The sequence below is a fragment of the Panicum virgatum genome, chromosome 7K, assembly GCF_016808335.1.
Source record: "Panicum virgatum strain AP13 chromosome 7K, P.virgatum_v5, whole genome shotgun sequence".
In the NCBI taxonomy this organism is placed as follows: Eukaryota; Viridiplantae; Streptophyta; class Magnoliopsida; order Poales; family Poaceae; genus Panicum; species Panicum virgatum.
The window spans coordinates 22,226,268-22,244,380 of NC_053142.1; the positions used below are offsets into that span (position 1 = coordinate 22,226,268).

An 18,113-nucleotide genomic window follows, 5' to 3' on the forward strand; every position below is an offset into this window, starting at 1 on the left:
AAAATCATTTCTGCCTCCCTCAACTTTGGAGTGAATCCGCTTTTCCTTTCTAGATCACAAAACCAGTTATTTAGACTCCTCAAACTTTCGAAACCGTTTGTGTGACCTCCTTTGAGCGGTTTCAGGGTGACATGGCAGCGGTTTTCTCTTTTTCTTTTATATTTATTTTGACTGAATCTTTGAAAAATCATATTAAATCACATAAAAATCATAAAATAGAAAATTCAATTTTTTTAGACTCCACATGAGTAGATCTATGCAGTGAATATATTATATGGTATACTTTAGTATAAATTTTTTGCTATAATTTTATATATATACTTTTCTGTAATTAATTTATAGATACAGTTTTCGTTGTCTAATTATGATAAAATTTTTATGGTGGGCTAATCATTATATGGTGGAGCTGTAGTAAAAATGTTATAATTATGGAATCATGTATGACTGAGATAGATAGCTCCACCATATAATGATTAGCCCACCATAAAAAATTTACCATAATTAGACAACGAAAACTATATCTATAAATTAATTACAAAAAAGTATATATATAAAACTACAGCAAAAAATTTATACTAAAGTATACTATATAATATATTCACTGCATAGATCTACTCATGTGGAGTTCAACAAAATTAGATTTTCTATTTTATGATTTTTTTTATAATTTAATATGATTTTTTAAAGATTCAATCAAAATAAATATAAAAGAAAAAGAGAAAACCGCTGCCACGTCACCCTGAAACCGCTCAAAGGAGGTTACGCGAACGGTTTCGGAAATTCAAGGAGTCTAAATAACAGGTTTTGTGGTCTAGAGAGGAAAAACGAATTCGGTCCAAAGTTGAGGGAGGCGGAAATGACTTTTTCCTCTCTATAATAATTGGAACTAAATTGTTCTCTTGAAGTATTAAACATAGACTTATTATAAAACTAATTTTACAAGCCGTGACTTAATCACAAGACGAATTAAGCCTAATTAGTTCATAATTTGACCACTAATTATATTTAACAGATTAACCTAGAGCCCTAATTGCAATTTATGCAATTAATTTTATATTAAATTTGTAACACCCTGGGTGTCTGCACAGTAATTGTGTATGTTTGCTATGCATCATGTGCTTGAATTACTTAAAAAGAGTCTTTTTGTAATTATGAAAGGTTATATGTGTAATTATGATTTTATGCAAGGTCCTTTATATAGTTATTTATGAATATAGCTTTTGTGGAGGGTGTTTTTATAAAATTTCAGTGCATTTAATGCATGGCAGCCAATTTTGCTTGTAAGTCTACATTTGAAGTGAATTTGCTTTGAAAAAGACAAAATTTCTAGAATTCAAAATCCCTTCAATGTTTTTAAATTTAGCTCTTGAATCTTTGGTCAAATAAATTTTTGCACAACATCAAAGTTGTAGATCTTGAAAAGTTGAACAACTTTCATGTTGGGCACTTTTCCATTTGAGCTTTAGTTTGAAAGTTATTGCTTGTTTATAGAGTGGTCCCTGGAATTTTTAGAAATTGCAAAACTGCCCTTTTCTTCCACCTGCACCTCCCTGCTCTGCTTCTCGTCGCCGTCCACCGACAGCGCCGCCCGCCGGCGCCTTTCCGGCCATTCCGGCCATTAATTCGCCGCGCGCTGGCACCCACGCGTCGCGGACGACCTCCTCCACCGCCCTCTAGCCTCGCGCTGGCCCTCTTCTTCCCGTGCCACGCGCCCCGCCGCTTCCAGAGCCGCCCAGGCGGCCGCCACAGCGACGCCGCCGTGGACAGCCCCGAGCAGAGCTCGCCGCCCTCTTCTAGCGAGCGCCCGAGCACTACACATACCCCAGGACTCGATTTCGTGCGTTCCTTTGCCCTCTCCTCGCTCTCACACCGCAGAACGCCGCCGCCGCCCCGCTTGAACCCCGGCGAGCTCACCCCCGCCACGGAGCCGTCTCACCGCCGCTCCTCCGCCCGCTCTGACCCCCTAGCAAGCACTGCCTCGCCCTCGCGCAACTCCCAGACCACATCCCCTCGCCCGAACCTCACCGGAGACACCCCGTCGCCGTGCTCCGAGCTCCACCGGCCGCCGTTCGCCGTGGACCGACCTATTCTCGCCCTCATTTCGCGACCCAAGCACATCCCGAGAACCGCCTCGACTTCCTCTCCGTTTTCCCCAACCCACCCCTCGCCGCCGGTGAGCCCCTTGCCGGGATTTGGCCGGTCAACCGCCGCCACCCCTCTCTGACCCGGCCCAGGGACCTCGGGTTGAAAGAAAGAAAACCCCAGGGGGTTATTTGAATAGGCCTAGACACATATGAATAGTGCCTTAGGGACTTCTTTGCTATGATTTTCAGTGAACTTTGAAATTCAATATCAATTCGTAGAAAATTCGTAAAATAGAAAATCTTGATGTTTTGGAATACTCTTGAAGAGCTCTATGCAGTAGAACCATAATATGTTAGGCTTTAGTTTCAAGTTTTTGCAGTAGAATTTGATTTGTGTTACTAGTGCTTAAATATTAGTTGTTTTCATCTTTTTCTTAACTACTGTATAAAGCCATGTTTTGCAGTGAAACTTTTATGGTAGTTCACTCTTGTAACACTTGTTTTTCTCTAAAAATTTCATGATCAGTTCTTTGGTGTAGCTATTTATTTGATTAAATCCTTGTTTAGTAGACTTTAATTATGGTAAATAGTTTCTATTCATAATAAATCATGAATTTATTTCTGCATGCTATTTTTGAGTAGATTAGCTTGTTCAGGAAGTTTGAGCCTCAGTTCATGACTAGAACAGGAGCTAAAATTTAATCTTGCTAAACTGATATTTGTTTTGTTTATTTTCTCAGAGTTATTTCTGTATAGATAAAATCATGAAAAATTCATAGTAGCTATATCATCCCTGTTTAGGTCTGTTGTTAATTTTTGAGCTTCTTATTTGCTATATTTTGACCTGTATAATTCAAGCTTGTGCTAGGTGTTGTCTGAAGGAATGAATTTTTGTGATTAATTGGCTACATGTCTTGGTATGATTTTTGCAGGGTAGCTTAGTCTGTTCATGTTCTATTTGGGGTAATTTTTTTCTAAATTTATTGCTATTTGTGATCTGAGTTGTTTATTTAATTAGCAAACCTTGAGTTAAATGCTATAGGAATCAACCACCACTCATTTTATGAAGTTAGTATAACTTGCTTGGGCTGTTGATCATGATGCCTTGTGTAGTTAAATTTGTTATTTAACTACTCTATAAACGATTGCCTATGTATGTTTATAATGTTGTTCTTGCATTACATATAGACACGACTGCCTTATCGGACGGGACATACGAGCTGATCCCGGAGTCTGACGGAGGTGATCTCGAAGCTCAAGTGAACACCGCCGTACTAACTGAAGCCCCGGACCAAAGTTCGGAAGAGCCTAGAGCTGAAATAGTTAGTGACTACCGAGAAGGCAAGCCCCGGACATAACCTATATTTCAAATTATTATCATTTACTGTTATTATTTACTTGTGCATTTACAGTTCTTAGGATTTGAATTGAGACCCTAGATGCATGATCCTAGGAACCTATGTATTGAACACTAGACCTGAGTTCGACTACTTACTAAGCTTATAGGACCGGTAAAAGTCGAGTGATTGCCTGTCACTCGCGAGCTTTATAGGAATTGCTTGTTTACTTTCTGTTATCAATATAAGGACGACGGACGGGGTCGTGTTCGATATCATGACCTTATGTGATACCCCGTCTGTGTTGATGAACTTGCTAAGGTCGCGGTGTGTGGTAGTGCTGGTTAAGTTTTTGAAAGTACTAGTCACATGTCGTAAATATGGTACGCGGCAAGCCTAGTAGCCGATTGGACTGGGGAGTGGATATACCTCCCACTCTCTCTTAGGGATAGGTTTTATTTTATGTTGCGCAACACTACGACTTCTAGGGACAAGGTTCGGCCTTGGAGCCCTGTAGTCGGGGAGAGTGGCACTATCCACAAGCCGGAAAGAAAGGTCAACGGTTGTTTGGGAATGACCCGACGGTGTTCCAGACGTGTGTACTAGGTTATCCTTGCAAGGTTGAATTTCGATTCAGAATCGTCCGCCTCTCACGATGAAATGAGACTGCTTGATCTCTTTGCCACACAGAGTAAGAAGAGCAACAATATTATGATCAATCTTGATGTTTGCTTAAAGTTCTACTATGATTGAAGAGTAGTTGCTTACCTAGAATGATTAATCAACTAGAATCTTGAAAGCTAAAACTTGAAAGTAAGGATACTCTTTATTGCTTTTCAGCAAAGGAAAAACCAGAGCCTCACAAAGCCTTGCATAGTCTAGCTAAGGTGTGCTATTTATACCCGTTGACGGTTAAGTCTTGCTGAGTATTAGAATACTCAGCCTTGCTGTTGAAACCCTTTTTCAGGTATGAGTTTTGAGGATCAGATCGCTAGCTTGACCTATCCTTGCTCGTTGCCTCCTGGCTGGTCCGTAGAGTGGGATACGTCTTCGGCCGGCAATGACTATGACGAGTGATACCATGCTTGGGCTAGCCTGGTATCCTTTTTGCGATGTGTGTAGCCGTCGTGTTTTATCTTCCGCTGTTTAAACCCTGAAGCTTTACACTTATGGCTTGTATAACTATTTTTTTTACTTAAGTTGGTTTTGTAATAATCGTTTGAACTGGTTTGTAATCTTTACTATGCCTGTGTTGTAAAATTGTGGTTGTAATATCTCTGAACTCGCCTTCGTGCGGGGTATGCTTGTTCGATCCGAGAATCGGTGGTTGTATCGGGACGTTATCCGACAGACCAAAAATTATTCCGTTTGAAGTGCGTTTAAGCTAATGTTGCCTTTATGGTGATGGCCTGCGCACTTGAACCGGGATAATTTAGGCGGTTCTGCCACAAAATTGGTGGCATCCGAACATTCGAATTGACATCTGAATATTCGATGTGACAACTACTTAAAAATCCAAACCAGACCATAATCTGCTTGTGGCTTACATATGGTTAGTTTGTACACGTCCCAGCCGCATCGGCTTTATGACAACGTGAGCGCTACAACACATGCTTGGTATATTTCTGGTTTGCTTTTCTCTTCTCATTTTTGCTTTCCTTTTTTTCTATTCCTAAACTTAAATTTTTATTCTTCTTTTTTTCACTAATTGTTACTTCTATGTCACTTTTATCTAAATCATGTTTTAGAATTCTTTTTTCAATATTTTTCAAGTATGCTAAGGCGAAATTGTTCTACTGTTGCAAAATGCATGCTTACCTTCTTCCCAATACACAAATGTTAAGGGACACATATGGTGGCTCTTTCGCTTCTTTTTTTTTTTCCACTTTTCTGACAGCCCAAAGTTCTGGCTCAACTTCTTCTATTCGGTTTAGTTCATTTTAACGCAAACGTTAACAGTAAACGTGATCGTTTGCGATCCGTTGTATCGCACAAGCATGCTTCCAGCGCGGTCTGTTCGTTCTTTTCCTTTTTCAGCGGCTAGGGATTTTAGTATGTTATTCGGTTCAAACATAATCTCTAGCTACAACATACTACCAAGCCCGGTGCAGATCTAACACATACATAGGGTTGCATGCAAATAAGGATTCGAAGTAAAAATATCTGTATCAAATTCCGATTTAACCATTGGAATTCATATAGCAAGAGCTTTCAAATAACTAAATAAGACCAGACTTAACAATATTTGAATGAAATCTTTTAGAACATTTTTTCGATATAGAAAATTTTATTTTGTACAACAATTGTTCCAGTTAGGACAATTTAATTATGGATGTGGAACAATTGTTCCAGTTAGATCAATTTAATTGTGGATCTGGAACAATTGTTCCAGTTGTACAAAATAAAATTATTCTATAGTTAATAAAACTAGTAGAGTGCACGTGGGCACGCACGTGTTAAAAAAAATCACATATTCTCACAAGAAATACATTAACCATCAAATTAAATTAAGACCTTGCTTAGCAACTTAGAACAGTCCAATTATGGCCAGAAATGCTACAATCGCTGCCAAACGGGGAGGGTGCAAAAGGTTTCACATAGATCAGACTTCCATTTTGCATAGGCATGTGAAACGCCCGTAGCATTGTTTTGACTAATACCGTTGGTTACCTCTCCTTTAATCTCATTTTATTGGTCAATTCGTTTTTAGTCCCGTTAGTTGAAATGAGTTATATTAAGTTGTTCTTCACCATAAAAAGTTTTGAACTTTTTGTGTAGTATAAATTTTTTACTTCTATTATTTTTAAAGCAAAGCTTTTTCCAGAATCAGAACCCAATATCTACTTGCCAATGGTTTCATAAAGTGATTTTGATTCACTACAGAAACATCTCTAAAGAGAATACAGATTCATAATGGCCCTGTTTGGGGTAGTTGGAGCTTTTCCAAAAGCTGCTGGTCTGAGAAGCTCATCTGCTGGTCCGAAAAGCTGCTGGTCTGAGAATCTGCTGGTCTGATAAGCTGACTTGTTTGGCAACCTAGCTTTTGGATGGCTGGCTGCTGAGCTGAGGAGTGGAAAGTCTAAAATACCCTCTGGTATAACGAATATCTGATTACTTGTGAACTGTAATGATTCGTCTGAACAGCTTGGTTAATAAATATTTTGTATTATTTTTTGATAGCTTAATATTTAATATAGCCTATTAAATCATACTATTTTAATTATTTCATTGAGCTTACACAAAAGCACATCCGAAGCATGACTAACATTTTTCAAGCCATACAAAATACCAAAGGGCTACTATTTACATACAAAATGAGTTGTGCACCATCACAACTTGTCTACCCTCTATCTGCCATCAAGGAGTTCGCAATGAAATCATGTAATGCACACATATCAACATCATTTGATGATGGACCACTATTATGCACTTCTTCTTCTTCTTCTTCTTCTTCTTCTTCTTCTTCTTCTTCTTCTTCTGATGAATCAACCTCTGGCATGTATTCTTCATCCTCATCGCACATTTGAAATAGCTCAACACTCAAAGCGCTGTCACGAATAAAGTTATGAAGTGCCATGCATGCAATGATGATCTTCTTTTGCTTCTCAATCGGGAAACTTGGCATATGTAATAGAACTCGCCATTTCATTTTCAGCACCCCAAAAAGAACGTTCAATCACATTGCGAAGAGAGGAGTGAGCATGGTTAAAAACCTCTTTAAGACCACTTGGCCTTTGGCCACCTTGAAATTTAGGTAAATGATACCTTTTCCCTCTGTAGGAAGCTAGGAAACCTTTCTTGTTGGGATATCCAGAATCAACAAGATAATATTTTCCTATATATCAAAATAATATGAGATCACATATATGGAACAACATGACAAATAAAGATTGACATGATTTTCGGCCATTACCTTCAGGAGGATGTGGGAATGCATCTGAGTAGCGGCACAAAGTATCATTGAATATTCGAGTCATGCGCAGATCCAGGCCATCCGGCTACAACAAATGTGAATCTCATATCAAAATCACACACAGCCATGACATTCTGTGTTGGGTATCCATGACGGCCAATGTGAGGAATCATCTCATTTGCTTGCACGACAACACGTACATGTGTGCCATCAATGGCACCTATGCAATTGTTGAAGTGGGGTGAAAACTGATCATCTTGAAGCCTTGGATGCACTATTCTGAATTGTGGTTCTTTTGGTTTGATGGTGTCTCCAGCTAGCAGATTGACAGACTCCAGGACTTCACTAAATTTTCGACTAATTATTTCAGTGGATCACTTGAATATATTCTCAACAGTGATAAAATGATTGAGGACCACCACACATCCATAAGAACATTCCCAAGGCTTCAACAGAGCTCATAACTCTAGTGCACTTAAGCCCATAATTCTCGAACAATGTTTCATGCAACCTGGCAAAATATCTGGCAAAATAGCAAAAAATAGCATCCTCAAGGTTCTTATACCCAATGGAACTCAAGGTAGTCCCTGGCCTATTCCCAGCTAGAGTTTCTTCCTTACATATCTGGCAAAATATTTTGGTTGCATATGCATCCCATACTGCTTTTGGTGTCTTCACCTTCTCTTTCTCCATCTATACTATCAAAATTACTTCAATAATAAGCAACATAAAAGTACTCAGACCCATACATTTATCTAGGCTCATCGAAATTTCACCCATGACCTGATTAAATCCAATCTTATAAACCCTATGCATAAATCTCTAGAACTACTGACTACGGCGGGAAAGATGCAGGGTGCTTACCGTGGGCGTGAGTGCAGGGACAGGGACGCCGGCCGCTGCTGCTTCCAGGGGGGCACGTTCTCTAGCCACGGATGGGTGAGCAGAGGCAAGGCGTCGGCCGGATCTGCTACTGCGGGGGGTCCAGGGCAGGAGCACCGACGGGATCTACAGCCGGGACCAACGGGCGACGGATGGGAGCTGAGGGCGACGGAGGGGACCAACGAGCGGGGTCCGACGGCAACTGTGCAAGGCCGCTGCCTCCACAGCTTGCACGGGGGCACGTCTTCTGGCCACGGATAGGCAAGCAGGAGCACATCGTCGGGTGGATCTGTGGGCGCGGGTGCAGGGAAGCCGCCGCCGCCGCTTGGGCCAACGGGTGACGGAGTGAGCGGGGGCCGACCGGCGACGGAGGGAGCGGGGAGCAAGGTCCGACCGGCGATGGAGGGGACCGAGGAGCGGGGTTCGACGGAGGGGAACGGGGAGCAGGGTGCACCAGGCGCTTTCGCGCCAGGGAGGGGCGGCGCGAGCGGAGCGCTCGGGAGGCGGGGCGGCGCACGACAGGAGCGCTCGGGAAGGAGGTGGGGAACGGGAGATTTTTGCTATATATACCAGTGGCAGAAGCGGGTAATTCTATACAAATTTGATGGGGAGGTTTCTAACCCTCATGCGCAGAAGCTCGGGAAGCTCCTCCCGCCGAGCTTTTCAACCGTAGGCAAAAATTAGCTTTTGCATCTCCTCGCTACTGAGAAAAGCAAGTCCGTTTGGGGTAGATTGTAGCTTTTCCAGCTACTTGGAGTAGCAAAAGCTGCAGAAAGCTAAAACAAACAGGGCCAATGTTTTTTTTACCAAAATCTAGGATTCTACCAAAAACACTCTAAGATCAAATTGATTAAATAAAAATCCAGAAGTGACGATATTCCAACATATACACCCACCATTAAATCCGTACCACGATATTGTTTACAAATTACAGTAATTATTCAGATATGCAACAAATATAGTATGACTTCATAAATAAGGAGGCAATAACTACTCGACGAGCCCTCTCGCTCTAGCACTACGCTGAGCCGAGACCCCCTCGAGGCTTTGACGATTTGACCGGTACTTTTCTATCCTTATACCTTCATTCAAGCCCCGAGCCTTATCCAATTGTTTCCCACGCTTCGCGTCGTGCAGCTCTCTGGCTCGCCCATGCCGCTAGACACCAGCTCCTCCTGACCACGGGCACGGCGACCGTGAAACCATATGGACCCAGCACCCCTGCCAAATTTATATGGCAATGAAGTTATTTGATCTCCAAGTTTAATTAGATCTATGCTTCACACAAAAAAGAATCATACAGTTTAATTTGACCAGTTACATCTTTGCAATCTTCCAGTTCTTGGGCACTTTGAATTTTCCGACAATTCCGTGCTAAGGGTAGTCAAATTTGGAAAACTACTAATGGTAATCAGAAGAGAGAATAATTAATAGCTTGCTAGTCATCAAAAGTAAAAAAATTCTAAGTTCACTATCATCAACATTGCACGTGCTCAAAAGACTACATGTAGCACATGGTACCCTAGAAATATGGTAAATACCTTCTTACATCCATGAGCTGACATAATTTCCAGAAGACTTATTGTACCAACAACATTATGATCATAATAGAGGCAGAGCAATGGCTTTTGCACACATTCTCCAACAGCTTTCAGTCCAGCAAAATGAATAACAGCATCAAATCTAGAAAACGGTAGTACAAATATGAATAAACTTTCAGCGCATATGCATTTATACACAGAAGTCAAGCTAAACATTAAACAAGTGTTATTGAACAGAAATACATTGACTACTAATTTGCAATGAACTTTACCTTGCTGAAGCGAAAACCTGTTCCAGTACATCTTTGTCATGGATATCAGCCTGCAGAAGAAGAAAAGTAGATAATACTACTTGTATGTCCCAAAAGGCCAACGATTTCAAGGCTAAGATCAACAAAACTGGGGTTAATTAAATTATATAATATTCAATCCTAGGTCCATCCATGGCATATGAAAATATATTTCCCATAATATATACCATCAAATAGTGCATACAGACAAAACTGAAATGAAAAAAAAAACAATTGGAACATGGCACAAAACATCGGAATGTCAACAAATAATGTTTATGAAGAACACAACCTGATAGGATCACCAGTTCAATCAGATTTGTTAAAATTAGCCTGACACTTAAATCATCATTAAGGTAGCTTAATAAAGGGTTATCAGATTTGCTCATGCAAACCATGGGTAGACTTACATGATTGCATAAAGAGTGAATCCACAAGACTGTTGATAGCCAAAATTGGCATTTGCCGAGGCCGACCGCCGACCGGTCAGACCAGTCTGGTCTGTACAGTCCAAGTAGAATTAGGATTTTTGTAAAGAGTCCTTATGTAATCATACTCGTGAAGGGGTACGTCTTCCACGGCCTATAAATATAAAGGCTAAGGCCGATTGAGGTTATTCCCAATCGAATCAATCAAAATATCGCATTACTTTTATTCTCTCAAACTCTAGCTTTTTCCAACCCTAGATTGCTTTCTTCCTTCGTCTCGACGGCGTTTGAAGACGTTCTGAGTGGCCTGCCGATCTTAGGACAACCCTACGTTCATGAGCTCCGACAGGGTCCCTCCCGAGCTCGCTGTTCTAGGTTTCCAGCGAGCCCCTGCCTGCACCGGTCAGACCGGTCGGCGGAACCGGTCAGACCAGCCTACCCAGGGTTTTGTGGGTGTTGATCATTTTGACGATCATTCGCGCGTTCTAGCGCATTCAGGTGTGTTTGGCGCGATTCTGTGTCAACATACTTTTTGGCGACTCCGCTGGGGCGATTTTAGAGCTGTTTTGACTCAAGAGATCGAAGAAAAGGAGTATGTGATTACTTACATAGGCCGACAACTTATTGATGCGGAAACAAAGTATATTTTTATTGAGAAGTTGTGCTTATCCTTATATTATGCATATACTAAATTGCGACATTATCTACTATCTAGTACTTGCATAGTGGTATGTCAAACCGATGTGATAAAATATATGTTGCAAAAGACGATTTTGAGTAGTAGAATCGGCAAGTGGGTGTTGACGCTCACTAACGACCATTTCCAGGTGTCAACTTGATCAGAAAATCATGAGAGTTTGCATTTCTTACACGCATCCTTATCCAATAAAGTCCCTAAACCACACTTTACCTTTTAGAATATGCAAGTTGTGTTTTCAAGCTAATATGCATGTTACAAGCACACTTTGGCCCGACATAAAATCACAAAAATTATCAGAGCACCGATTCAGACTCAGATGGACCAAAAGTGATGCAAGAACCCAATTCAAACAAGGCAAGACAGGCCAACCCCAACGTGGATCAGACAAAGAGGCCCAAGACAGCCTGCCAGAAGAAGTTGGGAGCGGTTGGTGGCCCGGGCAGGTCGACCGACCTACCTGGCCGGCCGACCTGGCCCGTGGGCCCCACCGCCTCAACCAGGGCATGTGGCGTCTCCCCATTGGTCCCCTACGTCAGTTGTGAAGGCTTCACCCCGTGGCTCCCTGCTATAAATACAAGGGGGGGAGGGAGGGGGTGGAGAATAGGACACACACACCACACCTCTCATCTCCTCTCTTGCATTCCTTGCATAGTCTTTGGGCTTAGTGGAGTTTAGGAGAAGTCTAGGAGTCATCGAGTCGCCGGAGTTGCTCGAGAGTCTGGTATGGGTTCATCTCTAGCTCTCTCTTGTAATATTCGATCGTTTGTAATAGAATTAGAATATGGTTACCGATATCTGCTTGAAGTATATTCTGAGTTATCGAGTATATGCTTTTTGTCATGGTTGTTTTATTATTCAATGCTTGCATTGCATGATCGCCCTGTGTTGGAGATGGTTAGTCTTTTGTTCTTAGAACTCTATCAACTGCTCTAGTATTCGTATGATTGCTCTAGTGTGATGTCTGTCCATTCGGAGGGTGGGGGCTCCGCGCGGGACACTAGAGTATCCCTTACTAGTGCAGACATGGTGTCTAGATTAGCTAAGAGTTGCTGGATGTCAACTATAGCCACGGTTTGTAGAGGTAGCCGGCAGGTGGTGACAGTCCTGTTCGAGCCTTTTAGTAATCCTCTACGTTCGGTATGGGGGGTAGGAGGTACATAAAGTCGCCGGGGTGTACGGGCTCCTCCCGTTACTTCGATAGCGATCTCCCTGTTGTGTAGTTTAATCTCTAACGAGCTAACCAATGAAAAAGTGTAGATATAGCTAGCCTTGTACAGCTGACTCGAGCTCTGACTTTTACCTTGCTCCCGGCCTAAAGCATCTTTTAACTTTCTTTTTATCTTTTATTTATTCAAGAGGGTAGTTTGTGTGTGTGTCACACTACCTCCTACCATGTTATTATCTTACCCCTGTTTATGCATGAGAATATCCAATCTAGATAGAGTTCACCAACTAATCTATATATCTTCTCACTCATCGCCTTCTCTGTGGAAATATAAATGACACATCGGTATACTCCCGGGTAAAATGCTACAGCGGTATTCCGTGCGCTTGCGGATTTATTCGTGGTTCATGAAATACGGCCACCCTAAATTGGCATCTGCGGGCATCATCGCTGGTGACATTGGTTGGCGCTAACAGTGGGCATATGCTTTGATAGAGTATGATTTGGCTTGTGAACCTTTGAAATCTATGAAAGGCCAAATCGTAGCGACTTTATTGTTGAGCATCAGATTAACGATGAGCATGATTTAGAAATCGGCCATATTTTTAAACACCATGGAAACTTTATTTTGATGGATCGGTTTGTGATGATGGGAGAGGAATTGGTGCTGTCCTTATATCTCCAAATGGTGCTATTTTTGAGTTCTCAAACCGATTAGAAGAATATTGCACAAATAACCAAGTTGAGTATGAAGCATTGTTATTTGACTTGAAGATTTTACAATCCATGAGCGTGAAGCATGTTGAAGTTTTTGGTGATTCGCTTCTCGTTGTGCAGCAAGTATCCAAGGTATGCCAATGTTATAATGGTTCATTAAATGCATATCTTGATTAATGCCTTGACATTATTTCTTCTTTTGATGAATTTATTATAAGACAGTTGCCAAGAGAAGAAAATGGACAGACTAACGCTCTGGCTCAACAAGCATCTGGTTATAATATTAGAAAATAAAAATTCAACATTAGGAAACCGATGCAGATCGAAGTCGAGTTGTAGGTTCTGGACGAACCGGTCAAACCGGTTGACGCGACCGGTCTGACCGCCCAGACCGGTCTGACCGGTCCAGTGACCGGTCTGACCGCCCAGTCAGCAGAAAATACCAATTCGGCTGTGAAAAGGGCCGAAAATAAACTTTATCGTCGGACCGCCGAAGATTTGCTTCTCAAGTGTTTAGACTCGAATCAGGCCAAAGTGGCTATGGGGGAAGTTCATGAAGGCATCTGTGGTACTCATCAATCGGCTCCTAAGATGAAGTGGTTACTTCGGAGAGCCGGTTTTTATTGGCCTTCCATGATTTCAGATTGTTTCAAGTACTATAAGGGATGTGAAGAATGTCAACGGTTTGGAGATTTACAATTAGTACCCGCTGCATCGTTGCATCCTATCATTAAACCATGGCCGTTCCGAGGTTGGGGATTAGATTTTATTGGACAAATTAATCCTATATCTTCAAAGGGGCATCACTTCGTGTTGGTTGCTACGGATTATTTCACTAAATGGACCGAAACGGTTCCTTTGAAGAATATGACACATAGAGAGGTGATTGAGTTCATAACCGAGCATATTATTCATAGATTCGGTATTCCTCAAACTTTGACTACGGATCAAGGTTCTTCATTCATATCAAAAGAGGTGCGTGCATTCATCGAATCTTACAAGATCAAGTTGCTCAATTTATCTCCATATTATGCTCAGGCCAATGGGCAGGCCGAGTCAAGTAATAAGATTTTGATCAAGCTTATTAAGAAGAAAATAGAAGAAAATCCTAAGAGATGGCATGAAGTGTTATCCGAAGCATTGTGGGCTCATCGTATATCTCGTCATGGTGCTACTAAGGTTACTCCTTTTGAGCTTATGTATGGTCAAGAGGCCGTTTTACCTGTTGAGGTAAATCTGGACGCTTATAGATTGACTAGGCAAAACGATCTTTCCGCCGTTAATTATTATAATTCAATGATGGATATCATTGATGAAGTGACCGACAAGCGGATGGAGGCTTTGAAAGAGATTGAAAAAGACAAGCTTCGAGTTGCTAAAGCTTACAACAAGAAGGTAAAGGATAAATCTTTTCAGGTTGGAGATCTAGTTTGAAAGACAATATTGCCTCTTAGGATAAAAAGTAATAAGTTTGGTAAATGGTCGCCAAGTTGGGAGGGTCCATATAGAGTTGTTAAGGTTATCTTCGGGAATTCCTACATGCTGGAGACGTTGCAAGGAGATCTACTACCTAGAGCTATCAATGGGAAGTACTTGAAGAAATTCTACCCCAGCGTGTGGCAAGATGCATGAAGAAAAAAGATGGCCGATTTATGAAAATCGTCCTTAGCAGTATTTTTAGGCCCTAGTGTTGTATAGAATACTTCTGTTTTTGCTTTTTAGCTTGTAAACTCACTAAAAAACAGGGGGCCATATGTTGACAGCCAAAATTGGCATCTGTCGAGGCCGACCGGTCGGGTTGACCGGTCAGACCAGTCTGGTCTGTACAGTCCGAGTAGAATTAGGGTTTTTTGTAAAGAGTCCTTATGTAATCCTACTCGTGAAGGGGTACGTCTTCTCCGGCCTATAAATATAAAGACTAAGGCCGATTGAGATTATTCCCAATCGAATCAATCAAAATACCGCATTACTTTTATTCTCTCAAACCCTAGCCTTTTCCAACCCTAGATTGCTTTCTTCCTTCGTCTCGACGGCGTTTGAAGACGTTCTGAGTGGCCTGCCGACCTCAGGACAACCCTACGTTCACAAGCTCAGACGGGGTCCCTCTCGAGCTCGCTGTTCTAGGTTTCCAGAGAGCCCCCGCCTGCACCGGTCAGACCGGCCTGCCCAGGGTTTTGCGGGTGTTGATCGTTTTGACGATCGTTCGGGCGTTCTAGCGCATTCAGGTGTGTTTGGCACGATTCTGTGTCAACAAAGACATCGAGTGAATCCTAGACGTAACACATCTATCCTCTCACCAATATCAGCATGGCTTGGACACTGGAGGTTGAATTGATAAATGGGTAGATGTTCTATCTAGATGTCACACATTCTGCAAAACAATATAGATGTGTTACAAGATATTCAAATGACAAAAATGATATCCACAGTTTAGGTTCACAAGTTTTTTTCTGGATCAGTTTTCTTGCCAAAGCTAATGCCAAATCTCATATTTATACTTTGAGATGCACACTGGTAACAAACTGAAATGCTACAAGCAGAAAATATAGTACCTATACACACAGACTACTCGTTTCTGTTGGACAAGAAGTCCTATATCAACTTCATGCCATCCTTTAGGTTAAATGTTCCTCGCTGAGTAGGGATTAGCAGAGATTATAACCCCAAACTATTTTATGTTATATGTGAAAGCCGACACAGGAGAGTCAATTTACCATGCATCTAAACGGCAAACTGACACAGTTTATATACGGAAAGGAAATATAGAAAGATCACATGAAGGAAAAGAACAGGCCCTCATGCTTCTGTAATCCGATCACGCTGATGACATGTTAGACTATTTGAGAGTGAAATTATATATTGAGCTACTGGTGAACATTTTCTTTTTTTGGCATAATGAAAGTTGAGCTCTTAGAATCGAGGGAGATTCACTTCATAAACAACCACATTTAAACTGCGAGCAATCATGGTTAAAGAAAAATTTTACCCATGATCCAATAGATGGACCATGTATAATCCTGCACAAATAAAAAATTATTAGATGTATACCAGAAGAGGAACCAACCATTAAACAATATCAAAATCATCTTCTATGCTTTATGTACAGAAAATTACAAAAAAAAAATCAATTCTCTATTGACCTATGGAAAGAACCAGAAAAATTCTATCGTACATAACAAAATCAGTTCATGAACTGTAATATTTCCTACCGTAGCACAACTGAATGGTTAAGGTAAAAATGTGAGGACTCAGCAAATCACCTAAGTACACTTGCTTTTCTGCAATCCGTGCACAAATCAGCCGGTTAGTGTCAAGTCCCTACTTATATTCTTCTATTAGGCATTTCATCAAACACATCGTATGCAGGGGATTGAATGGAGCTGAGCGCTTACCCAGCAGGCCTCGGCCTCACCTCCACGGGGGATGGCACGTGCGGCTTCTCGCCGCCGGCGCGCTCTCCGCTCCACCGCCCCTCGCTGCCGCGGCCGCGCTGCGGGGCCCTCCCCTTGCCTCAGCTACGTGCCGCCGGAGTCGACCGAGGACGCGCCGGCCTTCCCGACCACAGAGCTCTGTGCGCTACTGGACGCCCTCAATTGCGGGGAACTGGGAGGGGCGCACGGACCGGCGGCGACGTTCCCTGCGCCACACGAGGGAGGGGCAGACGGGGCGCTGCCGGCGCTCCCTGCGCGCCGCGAGGAGGGGCACATGGGCGGTCGCGGGAGCTTGCTGCACAGCACGCGAAGGAATGGTGCACAGGCAAGGCCTGCGCCTTGGCCAGCTCGCCATGGTCGTCGGCGCCCTCGCTCTCTGCAGCCCGAGTCAAACGCGTGTAGATTTGATCGAGTCAATCAACAGCCGTAATTTTTGCGACACAAATGGAAGGATGAATGTGGGTACAGGCGGGCGGGTAAGCAATCCCTGCGGTGACAAAATAATTTGGTTAGGGGCAGATACGTTTTGCATCTTTCAATTTTTATAGGTCCATCATGGATCCTCAAGGTTGGAGGTCTGACAGGTGAGGACATCATGAGGGTATAATTATATTAATCTTGGTGAAAAATATTTTCAATTATTTTGGTTCCTTATAGTATAGAGATATAGATATTCCAGTTGAGCAATCATTCCACATCCACAATGGTTCCACGCGATATCTATATTTGTTCCACTAGTTAAAAAAATATTTATTCCATACGATCATACCATTGTGCCTTTTCTTCTTCTTTTCAGTTAATGTAGTTCATCCTTTTTTGCATTTCAATATGTTTTGTTCCTTCGTTTCAAAAAAAATATATGTTTTGTTCCACGTGACATCTATATTTGTTCCTCTAGTTAAATATATTTTGGTCCATTCGTCCGATCAGATCATTTATTCCACATAATATTAGTATGTGTTCTACGCATATCTACATTTGTTCCACCTGATCAAAACATTTGTTTTCACGTCGTCGTATCTTTTGTTTCACCCGAGATATGAGTTCTTGTTCCATATGATATCTGTACACATGTTCCAACGGAACAAATTTTCTACTTGTTGACTTGTTGTTTCACATGATTTTCCAATTCCTATTCACTTAAAACAAAGTTTATTTGTTATAATAATTATTATAAATTCTATTAGAACTAGTTTCAAAATTTAATATGTTATATTTTGTACAACTATTTGCACTTTTTCACATATAATCAATTTGTTCTAATACAATTATTTCAAAATAAAATAATATTTTTTTATTTCAATTGAAATTCTTAAGCATGAGGAATAATAATACGCTTTAAAGGGTTGAAAGATATCTAGACTCTAAGTGGGTTTTGGTGTTTAATGACAAAACACATATACATTTAATGTATACTGTAGCATGTGTGCAGGTGTTAAGGTTGAAAACAAATGGTGAAATGTTGCAGTACCGCCCAAATTAATCCGGCTCAAGTGCGCTAACCATCACCCTAAAGGTAATCCCGGCTAACACGCACTTCAAACGGAGTAATCCGGCAATGCTGTCGGGTAAAGTCCCGAAGAATCCACCTGAGCATCGATCGAACCCAAAGCTTACATGCAACT

The 18,113-nt window shown here is 41.7% G+C and overlaps 1 long non-coding RNA gene across 1 annotated transcript; it reads right to left on the reverse strand.

The window, feature by feature from the left end:
* Positions 1 to 15,894: 15,894 nt before the first annotated feature.
* On the reverse strand, positions 15,895 to 16,891 carry LOC120642955. Its single transcript, XR_005662808.1, has 2 exons — positions 16,450 to 16,891; positions 15,895 to 16,074 (listed from the first exon to the last, which is right to left on the reverse strand). It is a non-coding gene; the product is annotated as an uncharacterized LOC120642955 (long non-coding RNA).
* Positions 16,892 to 18,113: the final 1,222 nt, after the last annotated feature.